At 38.8% G+C, this 18,172-nt stretch overlaps 2 non-coding genes across 2 annotated transcripts; both read left to right on the top strand.

The window, feature by feature from the left end:
• Positions 1-16,424: 16,424 nt before the first annotated feature.
• Positions 16,425-16,506, top strand: TRNAS-AGA. The gene has a single exon. It is a non-coding gene; the product is annotated as a tRNA-Ser (tRNA).
• A 1,293-nt stretch (positions 16,507-17,799) lies between these two features.
• On the top strand, positions 17,800-17,881 carry TRNAS-AGA. The gene has a single exon. It is a non-coding gene; the product is annotated as a tRNA-Ser (tRNA).
• The last annotated feature ends 291 nt before the right edge of the window (positions 17,882-18,172 follow it).

Genomic DNA, 18,172 nt, shown 5'->3' with positions numbered 1-18,172 from the left:
ACTTTCAAGAGGACTAAATTAAAAACCAAATATTTTCTTTTATGGATCTTTAAATTATTTATTAATTTTTTATTCTACTAATTTATTTTAATAAATCTATAATAAAATATCATTTACATGGTTATGGTTATTTTGAATATGGATAATTAAACAAAAAAAAAAAAAAAACTTTAATATTCTAAACATAAAGTTAAGTATTATATATCTTTTTAATTATAATATGAATCAAATTCAAAATATACCACCGTTCTTGTCAATTAAATTAAATAAGCATAGGTGAAACTAATAATATTTTTTTTAAAAAAAAACAATAATATTGTTTGTAAGCTTTTAAAATAAAATATTATAAGCTATATGTAGATGTAACTTGCGGTGTTGTTAGTGAATATCTAACATCCTTGGTTGGTTGAGGCAGTACCTTAATAAAATCCAGTAGGATAGTATTTCAGCTATTAATCTGAACATCATTTGTGAAAGGTTCACTAACAGGCCCTTCCACAAGGCTAAAGAGTCACTTTAAATCTCGGGGAGTGACCTTGTGTACCAGTGAACTACTTTGCCACTTGTATAGTCGATTGCCTTCTCTTAGAATAGGTTTATATCATAGAGGCTTTGTTTAGTAGACCCCTAGCCATGATGGAACCTAGTCATCTTAATGTGTTACCCTAACCTGTCTAGACCTAACTTAATGGTACTGCTCCTTTGGACCTATCGGTTGCAGGCGACACTATTGGATACGACCTAGATCCTTAATAATGCTATCGGGTTACGATAGTGGATAGGGTGGTGGAGACTCTAATGGCACTATTCATAGTGTTAGCAAGCTAAAGCTACCTTAGTCATTCTTGGATGCCATAGAGGTCTATTAGATTCTAGGTCATCTAGGCGGCTCATAATGCGAGTTCTCATCTTTAAAACTCTCTTTCTAACTCATTGAGTTTTCTTGGTCTAGAAGCATTAGAGTGAAGACCCCTAATCGCCGCTCATAATCTTAAGGTATCCCGTCTATGAAAGGCATCATGACTTAGGTCATTGTTTTGTCTAACTCTAGCACCCATCATTTGAAGCTATCATATATTTTCATGCATTCATACAAGCTTAGTGGATAGATAACATCCACCAATCACTTAGAGCACAAACCACAATATCCCATCCTTTTTACTAGTGCAACAAAAAAATATAAATAAGAGGTATTTTTGTAGCTTCTTACCACATGCATGATAATCCTGTCTAAATATGCTCATTTGAGGCCCAACTCATGTATATTTCAAGCTACCAAAGATTAGATATGATAGCATTCTTGATCGTCATAGTAACCTATATAAGTACAACTCGAGAGGAGTTAATGGATGGCACATGCCATCCTAAGCTTGTTTTCTACTAGATGAGTGCCTCAAAATTTCTAAAATCCCTCCCATGGGACCTTATTCAAATTTAATTAGTGTCAATATTAATGGCTAAGATGAGAATCAATAAAAAAAGAACTCACATGCCCCTTTACGCACTGCAAGGGCTCCACACTTGGTCATGGGGACTGGGTCAAGTTGTGTCGAAACGGGTCCCAATCTCTCGAATAGATGATCAAATTCGACACAATATTTTTCTAATTCCTTTTTTTTTGCTCGAGACAATGAATTGTTGGGATAGAGAGCTTAGTGACTATTTATAATAAAAATATGGTAGAGGTATATAGCATAAACAAAAAAACAAAAAAAAAAAAATATTTGAAAAAAGTAGCACGGAAATGAAGGGGGGAGATCCAAACAAATTGGTCTCCTTAAATTTTTCATTACAAATTGGTGGAGATCCAACCGTACATGTCAACCGAAAATGAACCTCGGTCGTTAGGAGACTGCCAAGCTCTCATCTGACGGATGAGTTAGACAAAATCGTATTTTTTACCTCAAAGTTTCTGGCAACGATGCGTGCAGTTTCTGGTAACCATAAAGAGGTTAGGAAAATCATTTTGGGCTTTGAATTCCTACACATTCACCCACACTTTTGTACAAGGAATGGAGGGCTGAAAATTCATGAAATAGATTTCCCCAATCGAGTTCTTGAAGGTAGTGTTTTGGAGAAAATTTGACAAATCTAATTCGAGCCCGATAGATAAATTTTTTTCCTAAAGATCGTGTTTATTGAGTTTCTAGGAACCTAAGGAGTAAGCATAAAGAAGAGCTCGAGGGCTTTTAAACTACGGAAAGGGAGAATCTTTTAGCCAAAGCTCTTGGGTAAGTTTTTGGTCCGTTTCTGAAACTTAAAAAAAATCCCTCCCTATACTTAATGATGCTGTTTAGCTTCGTAGAGAACAATTGAACATTTTTCATAAAGGAATCCAGATCTAAGAAGGTTTGGATTAGCCTGACCAAGAGGTTGACTTTTCTAGTTGTAGGAACCAATGAACCGGGAAGCTTTGCCCCAAAATTGAAGCTCCACAATTCATCCACGAGCCTTGTACCAATAGATTAGAAAACGAAGAACTTTGCCGAAAACAACGAACAGAGATAAGCTCTCCAAACCTTGATCGGAAAAGGAAAGAGGAAACCGATTCTAGGTTCACAATAGGTGAGTGATCCTTCTTCTCGGATTGACATCTGTGTGTACAACTGACATAATTGGTCGAAACCAATTCCTATAGTTTTGTGTATGTAGAGGCTCATGTAGTGGGCGTGCCGGAGTGGTTATCGGGCTTGACTAGAAACTATATGAGCTTTACTCGTGTAGGTTCGAATTTTGCTGAAGTGACCTTGAAGCCGAGAAATTGAAAAAATCATCATTGATGTTAGAAGAGTAGAAAAAGCCCTCAAAAAAAAAAAAAAAAAAAATTGAAAAAGTAGCACTGAAATCTAAGGATTTCACGTAGATCGTCTCCTTGAATTTTTTATTCCAAATTGGTGGAGATCCAACCGCCCATGTTATCCAAAAATGAACCTAGGTCTGTAGGAGACTGCCAAGCTCTCATTCGATGACTGATTTGGACAAAATCGTCTTTTTCACCTCGAAGTTTCAAGTAACGACACGTGTGGTAACCATAAAGAGGTTAGGAAAATCTTTTTGGGCCTTGAATTCAAGAAAAGAGTACCTAAATCTCGAGAAAAAAGCAACAACAATTTGAGTTTTTAATTCACTCTCTTTTTGAAAATTTGGGAGCTACACTCAGACCAATTTACCTCAAACCAATTCTTACACATTCACCCACACTTTTGTACCATGAATGGAGGGCTGGAAATGCATGGAGCAGATTTTTCCAATCGAGTTCTTGAAGGTAGTGTTTTGGAGAAATTTTGACAAATCTAATTCGAGCCTGGTAGATAAAATTTTTCCTAAAGGTGGTGTCCATTGAGTTTCTAGGAACCTAAGGAGTAAGCATGAAGAAGAGCTCGAGGGCTAATAAGCTCTGGAAAGGGAGAGTTGTTTAGCCCAAGCTTTTGGGTAAGTTTTTGGTCAGTTTTTGAAAATTAAAAAAATCCCTCTCTATAGTCAAAGACGCAAGAGCTAACGAGGTCTAGATTAGCTTTACCAAAACGTTGACTTTTCTAGTTATAGGAACCCATGAATCGGAAAGCTTTGACCCCAAAATTGAAGCCCCATAGTGTAATTTATCCACGAGCCTTGTACCAATAGATTAGAAAACGAAGAACTTTGCCAAAAACTACGAATGGAGATAAGCTCTCCAACCCCTGATCGGAGACGGAAAAAGGAAACCGATTCTAGGTTCATAATAGGTGAGTGATTTTTCTTCCCGGATTCACATCTTTGTGTACAGCTGACATAATTGGTCGAAACCAATTCCTACAGCTTTGCGTATGTGAGGGCTCATGTAGTGGGTGTGTCGGAGTGGTTATCGGGCATGACTAGAAATCATGTAGGCTGTGCTCGTGTTGGTTCACTGAAAACAAAAAATTTGAAAAAGTAGCATTGGAATCCAAGGATTTCACATAGATCAGTCTCCTTGAATTTATTTATTCCAAATTTGTGGATATACAACTGTCCATGTCATCTGAAAATGAATATAAGTCTGCACGGGACTGCCAAACTCTCATCCGACGGCTGAGTTGGACAAAATCATATTTTTCTAGTTTTATTAACCCATGAACCAAAAAGCTTTGGCCCTAAAATTGAAGCTCCATAGTGTAGTTCATCCACGAGCCTTGTACCAATAGATTAGAAAACAAAGAACTTTGCTGAAAACCACGAAGGGAGATAAGCTCTCCAACCCGTGATCAGAGAAGGAAAGAGGAAACCGAATCTAGGTTCACAATAGGTGAGTGGTCCTTCTTCCCGGATTGACATCTTTCCATACAACTGACCGAATTGGTTGAAACCAATTCTGAAACCTTTGCATAGGTGGAGCTCATGTAGTGGTTATTGGGCATAATTAGACATTAGGTGGGGTTTGCTTAGGGTCAAATCTTGTTCACAAATTTTTTTGTAATTTCTCTACTATTTTAAAAGAACAATAATGTAGCACAAACATAACAAACATAAATTTTATTTATTATTAAAAAATATGAATTTGAACGAAGTGACCTTAAAGACCAGAAATTGAAAAAAATATCTTTGATGTGAGAAGAGAAAGAAAAAGACCATGAATTTTTCATTTTAAATTGGTGGAGATCCAACCGAACATGTCATTCAAAAATGAATAAAAAATGAACTTAGGTCTGTAGGAGACTCCCATGCTCTCATCCTGCTGAGTTGGGCAAAATCGTAATTTTCACCTCGAAGTTTCAAGTAATGGTGAGTTCAATTTCTTAAGAAATCAAAGGCGGTTTTGTCACCCGACCTCAGTTATAGGAAGGCTTTCTGATTCGTAATCCTGGCAATTGTAGTGTTATACTCAAGTATGCTCCCTTAAACTGGGACCATTCAAAATTGAATGTTTTGTAAGAACACTTCCATCAAAAGTGAGTCTCGCTCTTTGCTCCTGTAGGTAGCATAGTGTATTTGATACTCTGCTACATTGTTACTATGTTTAATGTTTTTCTTTACGACTTCTAAGATGCCTCTTCAACCACAAGCTTAACCATCCGCCATTGAAGGAAAGTGGGTTATGTTAGGTTGAATGGCGCTGTGACCTCTATAGGTCATGTCTTGACCTCTTATATATCTAGATGTATACAATGAGGATTACATGGTGGGACTTGATCCACAGTAACAAACCAGGAAATCAGAAGATTCAACTGACTGAAGGTATCATCATAATCAACGTCATACTGCTGTTTAAACCCTTTAGCAAACATGCATGCTTTGTAGCAATCAATAGAGTCATCTAGTTTTTGCTTGAGTTTGAAAACCCATTTGCAATCAATAACGTTAAGACCGGCACGAGGAGGAACTAAGTGTCCTGTCTTATTTTGTAAAAGTGTCTAAAATTCATCATTCATTGCCTGAAGCCAGAGGGGATGCTCCATAGTAGTAATATGTGAAGTAGGCTTAGAGGCAGATGTCACAACCCGATTTTTGAGGCTTCAAAACTCGGACCGTGACCCAAAAGACAAAAGCAAAAACAAACAAAAAGAAAAGAAAAGAAAAGAAAAAAATATAATTCAATTCAAATAAAAGAAAGAGAAGTTTTGTTTCAAAATTTTACCAAAGAAATTACAAATATAAAATGAAATACAAAAGACTGAAAATCGACTGACGCTTTGGAACGACCCCCTCTGTGACCACACAGCTCTCAAACGCTCCTTCACCTCAATTGGCAGTGTAACGACCCAGGAATAAAAAAGAGAGAAAAAGAAAAAGAAAAAGAAAAAAAAAAAACTCAATCACCGGAAAACTCGCAAGTTTTCTGGCGACCGCCGAGTTTCGCAGACCCCACACGAAACGACAGCTACACCTCGCTCAGCCTTCAACCCATGACTCCCAGAATCGATCTAAATACTTGAAAACAGAGAAAAGAACGAAAATACGAGAGAGGGAGAGAGAGATTTCAGATAACGTCAGCGAGTTTTCAATCCCTCCGACGAGCCCCAAACCACCCTAAAATCGACGCCAAATGCTCAGTTACCACCACGAGAAGGATCCCTAACGAAAGCACAATAACTCAGGGTACGTTTTGTGCCTTTTCGTAGGCACCGTCGTCGGTAACCGAGGTCAGAAAATTGAGTTTTCCTAAAGTTCTTAGATATGTGGTTTTAGAAACTTTTAGGCCATTAAACTTCGAGGAAGGAAAGAAGGACGAAAAACAGAGAGGAAAAGGAAGAAAGAGGACCAAAATCAACAACGGAAACGTCGAAGGAGGGAGAAAATGCGTTGAAAAATTGGCCGAAAGTCAAGTAAGGAAGACGAGATCCACGGATCCGAGTCAACCTAAACCCAAAACCCAATAGAGCAGCCCGACTTCTTTCCCCTCGGTCTCTGCCTTCGACCCAGCCCAACTATAGTGGCCCAAACCTCAATCCATCCCAGAAGCCACGGTTCAGCTTAACCGACCCGAGACCAGACCCATAATCCAATCGAATCAGCCTGTAACCCATATACTTGCGGCCCATTCTAGTAAACCGAGGCCCAACAACCAGCCCGACCCAGTAGCCTTCTGAAATAGTCGACCCGAACCGGAGTGCAACCTGATGCACACCGCGCGACATGGCGTGCTCTAATTTTTCCATGTGGTACACAGTGGCGCAGGCGGTCCCTCGGCTCGACTCTGCGTAATCGACTTAGTGGCTCACAGTGGCGGTTCAGCTTGGCTCCCTTGTTTTCAGCTCGATTTTCACTATTTCGACCCTCCCATACCTGTTTTCAGCCCTGATTAAGGTATCTGAGGTCAGTTTAGAGTTGTATTTCACATTTATTGAATTATTGGTAAATTAATCGTGAAATACTAACGGACGACAGCGAACGGTGTGATAGGAAACAAACCCCGGCAACATAGGAAGCAGCTCTCACGGAATGTGAGCTTATGTTTAGCTAATTAGGGAATACTTCGGCCAAGGCCAACCAAGTAAGTGGACTTACTATAGGATAGGCTGAATATTGTTTGATTTATGATGATGTATGAGTATGACGCTGTGTTGTGCTGTATGTTAATTGTATGTTATTTATATTTCGATGCATGACGTACATGTTATATTCGATGCACTTAATTTCTTCTATGATGAGTATGATGTATGCATGACAAATTTATTAACATGATGATGTTTTCCATGTTGAACATGCCTTACGATTTTGTTTGCCATATTGCATCATGTCGTTAGATCGACATAGAACACAACCCTAAGAGTATGAAAATGATATTAATGTAAATATCTACGAGCACGTGTTACATAGTGTAACCAAGAGATGAGACTAGAGGGTTGTGTCAGAAAAGATGTATAATTAGACATAGAGGGACCTCATGCATATTGTATGTTCATATGCATAAGACTACTTCCCCTAGAGATGATGAGTGCGGACGCGCATCGTATGATGAGAGCGAATGCGCACAGGTGCGAATGCACACAGATGAGGGTGTTCATGAGGCTTATGACACTATGGGGTTCTGCTGACCTCCAAACGTCGCTAGTGATTAGCTTGACCAGAGAGTCCAGGGGGTGTGCAAGCGCCTTGGGGATTCACACTCGCACGTGTGAGTCGTGTGTAGGGAAGTACTACACATCCAATTTGTTTGAGACTAGAGGCCACCCTTAAGATGATTAGAGATAGGTCCCTAATTCATGATTACATGTGTTTGCATTAGCATGGCCCCTATAGTGGGGTCACTTATTGAGGTCGTGTGCCATATTGTTTTTTAAGTAAAGGCAAGGCACCTGTGTACGGTTGACGGTGGCAACGTGATCAGAGACTGTGGCGGGTGCATAGGATAGTTGCATAGTTAAAATTCCTAGTCTTGGTTAGGATAGGGTGTCTTGTTTAGGATAGGGTGTCTTGAATTTCATTTATTTAAATTATTTAATTTGTAATTGTTTTTATCTTATTTTGAACTCCAACTTGATGTTTGAAATACGTAAGTCCGATAGTGTTTTCTAGTGTTTTAACGTATTCTGAAGTTTTAAATTTTTCCGCTAATAAAGATGAGCATTTTTATAGTTATATTCTGCATTAGAGATGAGCATGAGACATTAGTAGCGACTCTGAGTATGTGGAAATTTAGGGTCATTACAGGCAACTTGCGAACACTTGAAAAAAAAAATAGAAAAACTGGGATGAGTATAAAAATTATACTCAGTAAGCCATCTACTCGTACGCTCTCATTGCATTCTAAACCTAACAGAATTCTCACGGTTTTCTAATTGGCTCTAGGACGTCTAGTTCTAGTCTTAGCCCATTGGGACTTCTCTTTGGAGCTTGCTCCTTGGAGTTTCTGTCACGACCCAGTATTTTACTACGGACCGTGACTAACGACAAGACACAAATGCACAAAGTGATTTAAATATGAAATAAAGAAAATCCTTAAACTCCCATAAAATTTTTGGACGACAAACAACAGACACATGATAGTTTGGAAATAAATTTCGAAAGAATGCAAATACAATATAAAGACTAGACTGATGCCCCAGGACAACCCATTCCTCTGTGACAATCCCCGTCTCCATCACGCCCGCCCTTGACCGATGCCTCGCGCTCCTAAAAAAAAAGGAAAACATAGCAATGATGAGTATAAAAATTATACTCCGTAAGCCACCTACTTGTAGGCTCTCTTCGCATCTTAATTTAATAGGTTCCCACAGTTTCTTAATTCAGTTCTAGGACATTTGGTTCTAATCTTAGTCCCTTGGAGCTTGCTCCTTGGGTTTCACTGGTTCGTCGTCCTTTCATTAAACGCCTAGAGGTTCCTTACGCCAAGCTAATATGGTCGGTATCTCTCTATGAGGCACTACCTCAACATGGCTATCTAGGAATACATGGTATCTAGCTTAGGGGTGTGCTGAATACCCCTAAGCCCATATAGTCCTCCTATGGGGGGCGCGACCCAACCCATTCCCATGCAGCTAATGGGTTGTACGACGTGGGGACACATTTCCCATGCGAAATGTCTAAGAGCAATAAGAACTGATCAGGGACCCTTGGTCCTCCCACGAAACTATAGATACCATTCTTACACTAGCAATCTATGAACACTCCTGAGGTACCTTATTGCCGTGGTAAACCGCTAAGTTCCTAGGGAAAAATTAAGTCTGGCTAGAGCGACATATCGCTCCTAACAGTAATCCCCTAAGCCTATCATAGAAATGGGCCCTAGCAATTAACAGAGTGTGCATGCAACCATCTTCTAACATCATAATATATAATTCATGCAAACTAGTCATACCGGCTCAACGGGGCGATGACCTCCATCAAGCACCCAAAGCACGAAGTTTGCGCTCAATGGGGCGAATTCGTCCATCAAGCACCCGGAACACGACATACACAATTCCAACATAAATTAAACGCATGCATACATACGACGGAAGCTTAAAGCATACATGCAACACTCAGATAATTCACTCAGTACACTCATAGCAATCAATCTGGCTAATATTTTACATGGAGAGCTAATCTGAAACAAAATTACTAGCATGCATGCAATCCAAGCAAATCCTACAAGTATTTCTTCCTAAATACCAGGTGGTGACTTACTTGGTTGACCTATGCCCTTTTGCTAGCGTTTCTTTGCCCGTGAAGTGTCCAAAAATCTTGATTTCTTTATATTAGGTCCCTATTAAAGTAAAAACAGTATCGGAACTGGAACCGGGACAAAAATCGGGCAAACAGAAGGCAACCGGGCCAAAACGGTCGTTTCACGCGCGCTCACGCATCAACAGTGAGCTAAGCACGCGGGTGGGCGTGCGTGCCTACCATGCGCAGCAGCCCCTGCGCAGTCACGGGTCGTTCGGTCCGGTTCGGCTCGGCTCGGCTCGTGTTTGCGGTTCGGCTGGACTTTGCAGGTGACATGTGTCGTTGCCTCGTTGGAGCTGCGTTGCTCCAGCCGACGGTCGACGCGTGTTCGGTGCTTGTCACGCTGCCCTTTGTCGCTCACTGGCCGACCTCTTTTTTTTTTTTCCTCTCAAATCCGTAATACAGTCCCCTTTTCCGATTTTTATATCTTTCGATCTGTAAATCAGATCGATATGATTTCTTTGACAAAGTTCTAGATCGTGTTACGGGCTACGTCCTAGTATTTTTTGTAATTTTTTTCTTGACTACCGAACGTGTTAAGAACGTCGGAAGTTCCCTCACCGTGTGTAGAGTTGTTCTTAGGTGAATATTTCAACATTTTAAGATCGATTCACATAGGGAAAGCTCAGATCTGAGAAATGTCGTTCAGAACCTTACCTCGTGAAATGTTCTTGGGTCTTGACGGAGCGTCAGCCTCGCTAAAGGATCGGGTAATTGAGCGAAACTCATCATAGACCGAACCATGTCTAACAAAGTTCTATTTCTCCTCTATGATACACCATTTTGTTGAGGCATATCAGGGGCTGAGAGTTGAGACCTTATTTCATGTCCTATCATATAGTCCTGAAATATTAAGTCCATGTACTCTCCTCCTCGATCTAATCGAAGTGTTTTAATAGTTTTACCTAATAGATTCTCAACCTCAGTCTTATACTCTCTGAATTTTTCAAGAGCTTCGAACTTGTGACGCATTAGGTAAAGATAGTCATACCTTGAATAATCAACAATGAAACTGATGAAATATTCATATCCTCCTCATGTTTTGACATTCATTGGACCATAGAGATCTGTATGCACGAGTTCTAAGGTTTCTTTGGCTCTATAACCTTTTTTGGAAAACGATCGTTTAGTCATTTTACCCTCAAGACAAGACTCACATGAACGTAAAGAGTTGTCTTCTAACTCATTTAGAAGTTCTCTTTTAACCAATCTCTCAATCCTATTGACATTAATGTGGCCTAGTCTTAAGTGCCAAAGATAGATATCAGGAGAAATCTTTTGCCGTTAATTTGAGTTTCAGCTTTTTTAAACATCTCGATATTTAAAATGGCTTTTGTTTCGCTCGGTTTTAACATATATAAGTTGTTTTCTAGTTTTGCTGAACAAATATGAATACCTCTTTTGCAAATGAACACTTCATTGATTTCAAAAGATACTTAATACAATTGTTCTAATAAACAAGAGATAGATATTAGATTTATTTTCATTTTAGGAACAAAAAGTACATTATCTAATATAACGAATCTATCTCCAAAAAACAACTTTGAATTTCCTACTGATCTTGCTGAGACAACCTCTCCTGTTCCAACCTTGAGTGTTATCTCGCCATCCGCAAGCATTCTCTAGAAGCTAGTTTCCTGATAAAAAGAACAAATATGATTAGTCGCCCCTGAATCTAGTATCCAAGTTGAGTTGTCATACTCTACTAAACATATTTCTACGAGTAAATCATATTTACTTTGTTGTGTCTTTTTGGCTTTCTTCTCTGCAAGGTATTTTGGGCAGTTTCTCTTCCAGTGTCCGTTCGTTGCAATGGAAACATTTTCCTTTATCTGCTTTTTGAACCTTGTGTTTGCGGCTAGTAAGAATCTTATTTTTCCCTTTACCCTTCTTCTTCATCAAAACACTTTTAGAAGTTGAAGGTCTAGACTTATTTTTGGAGGACGATCCTTGTAGTAATTTCTTGGAGATAGCAACACTTGCTTCTCCTGTTTGTCCCTTGTTCGTTAAGAGGGATTGATAAGTTTGTAGTTCATTGAGAAGAGCAGTCAAGTTGTATTCTATTTTGTTCATTACCACATTTGTGCGGAACTGGAAGAAGCTCTTCGGAAGAGACATCATGATAAAACTGACTTGACTCTTCTCATCAATGACAACTTCATTTTCTTCTGCCACATTGAAATGGACCATCATGTCCAGGACATGTTCTCTAACTGAGGTCCCTTCTTTCATACGACAATTGTAAATGTATTTTATGTCTAAGGGAGAAGGACGGTTGTCCAAACATCCCTTTAAGAGATTTCATAATCTCTTTAGCAGTACTCATAACATCGTGTTTCTTAGCCAAAACATCAGATATGCTGGCTAGAATGTACACCCTGGCTTAGAAGTACCCATAACATCGTGTTTCTTAGCCAAAACATCAAATATGCTGGCTAGAATGTACACTCGGGCTTTGTCATTTGCCTTTATCCATCTGTCATATGCATCCCGAATTGTTCGATTTGCATTTGAGCTGGGGTTTGGAGGACATTCCTCAGTTAAAACAAACCTTAAATCATCAATTACTAGTATTGTGTTTAGGTTTGATTTCCAAGTTGCATAATTGTCGCCGTTTAATTTCTTAGAAGCGAGTAATTGTACTATTGAGTTTGTCATGCTATGATATAAAGAAAATTTTATTAGTGATTTGACTTAATCCTGTTTAATCCAATCAGTTTTAGCAAATGTAATAATGTACCAAAAAATTATTAATTTGCAACGATACTTTAGTGAGTTAGAGCAACTGCTACCGAGGGGCAGTCAATCACTCGTTCACTAAACCAAGACATTCTTAACTTTAATCACTAATCCCAGAATAACTCTTGTTTCTATAGTGTTTTTAGTTATCGCTATTTTGGTCAAGAATATACTAACTCTTAGTAATTTTTTGTAAGTGTGACCCGCCATTTTCAGACCTCAGAGATCGGTCCCAACAATGCTATCGAATGAAAAAGCCAAAGTTAGGAATGGACCTAAGAAATCCTATCCATTTCTAGAGTTTCGTTGTTTCGACTCCCATGTTACGACGTTGAAAATAACTTATGACATGCATCTAACATGCTTTATATAAAAATTATATAATCATCCATTCCATTCAATAATATAACAATTTATATCTATCACTCATGGAACCCTAAACATGCATACTATACATTATAACACTTATAACATGCTTGGAATGCATGAAACATGCTCAGTCTATGGTGGGATTTTAAATCTATATGACATACTTTATGCATATACATTTTCTATTTAATTAAAACATACATTCATAATGCATAATTAATTAAACATGCTAAAGTGGATTGGTTTTGACATTTTAAAACAAACAATTAACTAAATTATTACATTAATAATTAAAAATAACTTGAACCGCTCCCGAGGATCACGAACTGGGCGAACCAACCCTTAAAAACGTTGAACCAGACCCCAAAGGCAGAAAGAACACCCGAACTGCCTCTTCCATCTTCTTATTTGGTTCAGCTTACTATCTCTTCCATTTTCGATCAATTACAACCTAAAATGAACTCTAATGACTCCATAAAAATTACGGTACTTTCTTCATTCATTAAAGCCCATACACATTAGGCTTATTACAATAATTGTATCAAATGGAAGCATCAAAAAATGCCAAAACCAAAACCATCCCTTTAGCAACCACAAAATTTCATTCATGAAATAGTACCCACCATGATCAAGTTAATGTAAATAAAGTGCCAAAACTTACTCTGATACCAATTGATGGTGTTAATATAACATATGCGGAAGCAATTTGGATCTTAGGCACTTTTAGAACATCAATTATAGTAAATAACTAGCATGTTCATAAGTATTAAAACTTAATGAGTTTGAATACTAACCTTTTATAGTTCAAATTCCTATTTCCTCACGAACCGGTTTCGAACCACCACTAGTGTCTTCTTCACTATCCTCCGACCTTAGAACGGGATTGTGGAATCCGGTGAGTGACTAAACTTGAGAGGGATTTTGTATATATGAAAAGAGTGTTTGGGAGAGGTTTTTCTCAAGGTTTTTCACCAACAAGAACACCTTTCATGTTTGCATTGTTCATGCAAACTTGAGATCACCATATTTTGACACTCACAATTTCACTCAAATGTTTAGGATTATGTGGCAAGCATGCATGCTTGAGTTAACCAAATTTTGACACTCAAATCTGTGGGATTTATTTGGCAAGCATGCAAGTTTAGTTAAACCAAATTTTGACACCTCGAAATTCCACTAACATGGATTTTTCCATTAAATGAATTTAACATTTTGTCTTTCTTCATTTTGATCAACAATAAATTTAAATTATTAATTTCAAATTAAAGTAATATTAAATGATTAATTAAACTATTTAATTAATATTTAATATTAATTCAAATGTCAATCCCAATTAATTCCGACACATATTTGATTAAGATAATTTAAATATCTTAGATTCTCTCTTTTTGTTTACTTCGTAAATAAAACAAAAATGCAGTTATATATTTCGTATATATGTAGCGCATTCTCCCTAATTTGAATTCGAACACTTCGAACTCACTCATCACACTGTTCTATGGTTTAGTTCGATATGAGCTAGCAGAGGGACCTAATGGACCTATAGATCATGGGCTCCAACGATCCAAGATTAACCGGTTAAACTCATTAACCTTGTTAACCAACATTCGTTAACTACTAAGACATTCCACTATAACCCAGTAGTTGCACTCCCCTCACAATAGATATATTTATGTCCATTTGATATAACCATGATTAGTAAGTCGATCCATCACAGGTTGTTCGTAACTAGAGCTGGGTCAATTTACCGTTTTACCCCTGAAGTTACTTCTTGTTTCTTATGTCTAACCGATTCTCTAATAAACAATTGGTTTGTGGTCCAACAAGTAAACTGAATCCTTCTAAGGCCAATGAGAGGGTGGGGCCCCTTGTTCAAGACCTGGAGTCAGTACTTAAGAGAGATACCTCTCTTCTATCCTAAAGTGGGTAGGAGTGAATTCCATCTTGCACCCCACATCCCCAGCCATTTACCTAGTCTTACACCTGAAATGGGAGCCTATTGAGTCGGCGAACTTGAGCCACTCTTACCCATGAAAATCTAAAGATAATTCCGAATAAACAGGAGTTCATGGTTAGTTCAGGATTAAGATCGAATTACCTAGGTAATCGAATGAAAAGAAAATCAGTCTAAATAGTAAACGACATTATAAAGTGAGAGTGATTTTCTTCATGGTCCGATCTTATGCAATACTCATTGCATAGGACACCCCCACTCACATGTCTCCACATGTACAATTTAGTGATCACCTTGTTTATATCATATACAAAAGTGGGTCGTATCCATAGTGTCCCCAGAATAAGGTACTCAGCCTTATCCTTATACTATAAATTTTGACAATATACTTGAACTTGATCAACTCTTATGTTTCTATATATAGTTCAAGTAATCATACTATAGCCAGAGTGTTCTTAGTTTATTGAATTTAGATTAATGATTGTAAAGTTCACTTTATTAAATAACAATATTTACGGAATAAAAAACAATAATAATTTTATTGAAAATAGAAAATGTTTTTGTTTACAAACAATGAGTTTTAGGACATAAAACCCAACACGGAGAAGATGCCTTGATGTTAGAAGCGCACGAAAAGCCCTGAAAGCACACAAATTGAAAAAGTGGTACTAAAGTCCAATGATTTCACGTGTATCGTCCCCTCCCTTGAATTTTTCATTCCAAATTGGTCCAGATCCAACTGTCCATGTCATCCAAAATTGAGCCTACGTCTATAGGAGACTGTCACGCTCTCATTCGACGGCTGAGTTTGACAAAATAGTCTTTTTCACCTCGAAGTTCCAGGTGAGGATGCGGGCAGTTTCTGGAGAAGTCAAATGCAGTGGAGTGGTGGGCTACAAGGAGGTTAGGGCATTCATTCTCGGCCTTTTTTTTTTCGTGGAACGAGTCCCTAAATCTCAAGAGACAAAAAATCAAGAACCATTTGAGTTTTTAATTCACTGCGTGTTTTAGAAGAGTTCTGGGCTACACTCAACCAATACCGACACATTCAAAATAAAGTTACCACACTTTAGTGGAAGAAACCGAGGGATGAAAAATGCATGGAACAGATTTCCCCAATCGATTTCACGAAGGTAGTTTTCGAGAAATTTTGACGATCTTAATTCGAGCACTGTAGATCAAATTATCCCTAAAACTCGCGCCCATTGAGTTTCTAGGAACCTAAGGAGTAAGGGTGAAGAAGAGCTCGATGGCTAATAAGCTCGGGAAAGAGAGAAATTTTTAGCTCAAGCTTTTGGGTAAGTTTTTGGTCAGTTTTTGAAAATTAAAAGATCCCTCCCTATACTCAATGACGCTGAGCGAGACCAACTTCTTTAGCTTCGTAGAGACTAAATGAACGTTTCTCATAAAGGAATCAAGAGTCGAGGAGGTCTGGATTTTTGTCTCGCCAAGAGGTTGACTTTTCTAGTTTTTGGAACCCATGAACCAAAAAGCTTCGGACCCAAAATTGATGCTCCATAGCGTAATTCATCCACGAGCCTTAGACCAAAAGATTTGTGGGAAGAAAATGAAAAAATTTGTCGAAGACCACAAAGGGAGATTACCTCTCTAACCCCCTGATCGGAGAAGGAAAGAGGAAACGGATTCTGGGTTCACAACAGGTGAGTGATTCATCTTCCCCGATTGATATCCTTCTGTACGGCTTACCGAATTGGTTGAATCCAATTGCTGCGCCTTTGTGTGTGTGAGGGCTCGTGTGGTGGGCGTGCCGGAGTGGTTATCGGGCATGACTAGAAATCATGTGGGCTTTGCCCGCGCAGGTTTGAATCCTGCCGTTCACGATTTTATTTTTTTATTTCCATTTTTGGTTTTACCGATGATTGGAGGAGAAGATGCTTAGAAGCGCACGAAAAGCCCTGAAAGCACACAAATTGAAATGTTTTTTTTTTTTTTTTTTTTTTACCGAGGATTGGCGCGGAAGATGCCTTGATGTTAGAAGCGCACGAAAAGCCGTGAAAGCACACAAATTGAAAAAGGTGGCACTAAAATCCAATGATTTCACGTGTATCGTCCCCTCCCTTGAATTTTTCTTTCCAAATTGGTCCAGATCCAACTGTCCATGTCATCCAAAATTGAGCCTACGTCTATAGGAGACTGTCACGCTCTCATTCGACGGCTGAGTTTGACAAAATAGTCTTTTTCACCTCGAAGTTCCAGGTGAGGATGCGGGCAGTTTCTGGAGAAGTCAAATGCAGTGGAGTGGTGGGCTACAAGGAGGTTAGGGCATTCATTCTCGGCCTTTTTTTTTTCGTGGAACGAGTCCCTAAATCTCAAGAGACAAACAATCAAGAACCATTTGAGTTTTTAATTCACTGCGTGTTTTAGAAGAGTTCTGGGCTACACTCAACCAATACCGACACATTCAAAATAAAGTTACCACACTTTAGTGGAAGAAACCGAGGGATGAAAAATGCATGGAACAGATTTCCCCAATCGATTTCACGAAGGTAGTTTTCGAGAAATTTTGACGATCTTAATTCGAGCACTGTAGATCAAATTATCCCTAAAGCTCGCGCCCATTGAGTTTCTAGGAACCTAAGGAGTAAGGGTGAAGAAGAGCTCGATGGCTAATAAGCTCGGGAAAGAGAGAAATTTTTAGCTCAAGCTTTTGGGTAAGTTTTTGGTCTAGTTTTCGAAAATTAAAGGACCCACTCTATTCTCAACGACGCTGAGTGAGACCAATTTCTTTAGCTTCGTAGAGACTAAATGAACGTTTCTCATAAAGGAATCAAGAGTCGAGGAGGTCTGGATTTTTGTCTCGCCAAGAGGTTGACTTTTCTAGTTTTTGGAACCCATGAACCAAAAAGCTTCGGACCCAAAATTGATGCTCCATAGCGTAATTCATCCACGAGCCTTAGACCAAAAGATTTGTGGGAAGAAAATGAAAAAAATTTGTCGAAGACCACAAAGGGAGATTACCTCTCTAACCCCCTGATCGGAGAAGGAAAGAGGAAACGGATTCTGGGTTCACAACAGGTGAGTGATTCATCTTCCCCGATTGATATCCTTCTGTACGGCTTACCGAATTGGTTGAATCCAATTGCTGCGCCTTTGTGTGTGTGAGGGCTCGTGTGGTGGGCGTGCCGGAGTGGTTATCGGGCATGACTAGAAATCATGTGGGCTTTGCCCGCGCAGGTTCGAATCCTGCCGTTCACGATTTTATTTTTTTATTTCCATTTTTGGTTTTACCGATGATTGGAGGAGAAGATGCTTAGAAGCGCACGAAAAGCCCTGAAAGCACACAAATTGAAATGTTTTTTTTTTTTTTTTTTTTTTACCGAGGATTGGCGCGGAAGATGCCTTGATGTTAGAAGCGCACGAAAAGCCGTGAAAGCACACAAATTGAAAAAGGTGGCACTAAAATCCAATGATTTCACGTGTATCGTCCCCTCCCTTGAATTTTTCTTTCCAAATTGGTCCAGATCCAACTGTCCATGTCATCCAAAA

The sequence above is a fragment of the Cucurbita maxima genome, unplaced genomic scaffold (genome assembly GCF_002738345.1).
Source record: "Cucurbita maxima cultivar Rimu unplaced genomic scaffold, Cmax_1.0 Cma_Scf00052, whole genome shotgun sequence".
Lineage (NCBI taxonomy): Eukaryota > Viridiplantae > Streptophyta > Magnoliopsida > Cucurbitales > Cucurbitaceae > Cucurbita > Cucurbita maxima.
The sequence above is the reverse complement of the archived record's forward strand: the minus strand, read 5'-3'. Positions and strand labels throughout refer to the sequence as shown.